General features: G+C 38.4%; 1 non-coding gene across 1 annotated transcript; it reads right to left on the reverse strand.

The window, feature by feature from the left end:
• Positions 1-3,012: 3,012 nt before the first annotated feature.
• On the reverse strand, positions 3,013-3,084 carry TRNAV-CAC (transfer RNA valine (anticodon CAC)). The gene has a single exon. It is a non-coding gene; the product is annotated as a tRNA-Val (tRNA).
• Positions 3,085-3,947: the final 863 nt, after the last annotated feature.

A 3,947-nucleotide genomic window follows, 5' to 3' on the forward strand; every position in this document is an offset into this window, starting at 1 on the left:
TGCAGAAGCTGGTGACTGAGTTTGGTAAATTGTGTGGAAGAAGAAAGTTAAGAGTAAATGTGAATAAGAGCAAGGTTATTAGGTACAGTAGGGTTGAGGGTCAAGTCAATTGGGAGGTGAGCTTAAATGGAGAAAAACTGGAGGAAGTGAAGTGTTTTAGATATCTGGGAGTGGATCTGTCAGCGGATGGAACCATGGAAGCGGAAGTGGATCATAGGGTGGGGGAGGGGGCGAAAATTCTGGGGGCCTTGAAGAATGTGTGGAAGTCGAGAACATTATCTCGGAAAGCAAAAATGGGTATGTTTGAAGGAATAGTGGTTCCAACAATGTTGTATGGTTGCGAGGCGTGGGCTATGGATAGAGTTGTGCGCAGGAGTATGGATGTGCTGGAAATGAGATGTTTGAGGACAATGTGTGGTGTGAGGTGGTTTGATCGAGTGAGTAACGTAAGGGTAAGAGAGATATTTGGAAATAAAAAGAGCGTGATTGAGAGAGCAGAAGAGGGTGTTTTGAAGTGGTTTGGGCACATGGAGAGAATGAGTGAGGAAAGATTGACCAAGAGGATATATGTGTCGGAGGTGGAGGGAACGAGGAGAAGAGGGAGACCAAATTGGAGGTGGGAAGATGGAGTGAAAAAGATTTTGTGTGATCGGGGCCTGAACATGCAGGAGGGTGAAAGGAGGGCAAGGAATAGAGTGAATTGGAGCGATGTGGTATACCGGGGTTGACGTGCTGTCAGTGGATTGAATCAAGGCATGTGAAGCGTCTGGGGTAAACCATGGAAAGCTGTGTAGGTATGTATATTTGCGTGTGTGGACGTGTATGGGGGGGGGGGGGGTTGGGCCATTTCTTTCGTCTGTTTCCTTGCGCTACCTCGCAAACGCGGGAGACAGCGACAAAGTATAAAAATATATATATATATATATATATATATATATATATATATATATATATATATATATATATATATATATATATATATATATATATATATATATGAATATATATATACTTATGTGTGTGTGTGTGTGTCTGTGTACGGATAAACTTTAATGCTGGCCAGGGTGTACTGGTGATGCCTTTGACCTAAAATGTACGTTCAAGCCCTTAGGCTTATCATGATCTTCACTACAACCTCATCTTCATATGACCTTTTCTTGACTAAGCTGGTTTCAAGGAAGGCTTTAGATTTTTCCCGCTCACACAAACAACGTACTTACACGGGGCCCCACGAGGGCAAATAGATGATTACACACACCTACACACCACCACCACCACTAATAATACACAGAGAAATAGCCTTTTCGGTCGGCTTTGGATCCGCCCTTGAACGTAGTTTGGAGGATTTGGGGGATCAGATGAATGAGGTTAAGTTCACTACAACCTCATATTCACTAAAGTGTATCTTCACTACTAACTTATTCTCACTAAATTATATCTTCGCTATACCCTCTTCTTCACTGCACCGTTATTTTTACCATACCATCATCATCGTACTCCCTGATGTTCACTAAAAGTAGTTCTTATCTTCACTACATAATCATTTTGAATAAACTTTACTTTTTGATATCCCTTATCTCTACTACATTCGTATCTTCACTGCATTTGTATCTTCACTACAACCTATCTTGACAATATCCTTATCATCACTATGCTCTTTCTCACTACACTCTCATCTTAACATCATCCTTCTGTTTACCGAACTTAGTTCAAAGTCTGACTTGAACGTAGCTTTGGAAAGTTTGTGTTCCTCATTGTGTTACCTCCTTATTATCATTGTAAAGGCAATTGTCACCACTCCCTAACTAAACCCTCATCGTCACTACACTCTCATCATTATCATTACTTCTTGATGTTCAATACAAAATCTCAACATATGTATTTATCTTCACTACAGAATAACTTTCATTGCACCTTAATCTTCATTACTCCTTGTTTCAGCTACATCCGTATCTTCCATTCATTCTTATATCTTATATTAGTCACATCTTTACAATATCTTTATATCTTCTCTGTTCCGTCTTTTGGAAAATTGAAAATGAGAGGGAAGGATTTCCAGCCTCCCGCTCCCTCCCCTTTTAGTCGCCTTGTACGACACACAGGGAATACGTGGCAAGTATTCTTTATTTCCCTATCACCAGGGATAACAGCATCTGGTGTTCCCAGACGGTCACCCATCCAAGTACTAACCAGACCCAACGTTGCTTAACTTCCCTGATCGGACGATATATGCATATATATATATATATATATATATATATATATATATATATATATATATATATATATATATATATATATATATATATATATATATGTACAAGACTGAAAACAATGAATTTCCCAAATAAAAAAATGGAGGCGCCGGGGTTTGAACCCGGGTCCTCTCGCATGCCAAGCGAGCGCTCTACCACTGAGCTTCGCCCCCAAGAACATATTTTGTGACATAGTATTATATAAAGCACTGAGATTACCACGGCAAAATACTGTTTGACCGACCGTTGCCGACTAGCCGGCAAAATAACCACAGGGTAAATCTCCATGTTGCTGTCGTGTTTTCCTCTTAATTTTCCACGAAGAAATGAGTTTTACTTTTTCATTTTCGCTGCAATAGACTGGAACTAAGCAATAGACTGGAACTAAGCAATAGACTGGAACTAAACAATAGACTGGAACTAAGCAATAGACTGGAACTAAGCAATAGACTGGAACTAAGCTGACCTGGTATGAGGTCAGAGCCCTCATCATCATCCCTGCTAACTACCGGAAGCAGATTAAGTCGTTCCACAACCGATGTCCGGCCCATGTTAACTCTGATGTGCCCAGCAGTTGGAGGAGGATCGCCAGAAGCTTCTGGAAGATTTCAAGGACGTCTTGGTGGACCTGACTCTTTCAGATAAGGTCGAAAACCCCAATTTATTGTGAAGATCTTCACTATAACGTTGGACGAACATACTGAATGTTGCACACATGTGATGCGGACAAAATGAAAAAAGAAAAAGACAAAAAATATGTCTGGTGTGGGTCTCGAACCCACGACCTTGAGTGTGTGAGACTCACGCTCTACCACTGAGCTAACCAGACAATAGAAAAATACGTCTGTTTCTTCAATTTGAATTAATGAAAATCTTTGCGAGGCAGCGTTTAGAAAAGAGAGATGTCTTTGACGAAATTTACTTGCTTGGCTTATTCTTCGGTTCCTTATTATCGAAAGTAAACATACTGAAGGATATATACATATATATATATATATATATATATATATATATATATATATATATATATATATATATATATATATATATATATATATATTGGAAAGGATCACAATTTTGCGCGTGATCAAGTATATTCCTATGAGTCCACGGGGAAAATGAAACATGACAAGTTCCCAAGTGCACTTTCATGTAATAACCACATCATCAAGGGAGACACAAGAGAGAAATATAACAGTCAGTTGATATACAACGAAGAGACGTAGCTAGTACGCCATTTGGTAAACATGTGATTGTCCGAGACAGACAACAAGCGTATCATAAACTAATTATGTGGACAAGATGAATTCCTTACAAATTTTATCAACACTAAATTTATGCAATTTGTATAGACAATCACTTATATCAAGATTATAATTCTTTGTGCATTTAATGATAGAAGATTCAATGATATTTCTCGTGGTACTGGAGTTAGAGATTATAATGCCATCTCAGTTATTAACTCTAACTCCAGTACCACGAGAAATATCACTGAATCTTCTATTATTAAATACACAAAGAATTATAAACCTTAAGGAAACATGCAACATGGCGGTCAAACTATGAGATGCACAAATGAAGTTTATGAATGGAATATCAGTGAGACGAACTAGTTGATGAATGATGAATGAAAGTGTAATAAAGTCATGATGAATGAATGAAAGTGTAATAAAGTCATGATGAATGAATGAA

Source organism: Panulirus ornatus, chromosome 42 (genome assembly GCF_036320965.1).
Source record: "Panulirus ornatus isolate Po-2019 chromosome 42, ASM3632096v1, whole genome shotgun sequence".
Taxonomy (NCBI): Eukaryota; Metazoa; Arthropoda; class Malacostraca; order Decapoda; family Palinuridae; genus Panulirus; species Panulirus ornatus.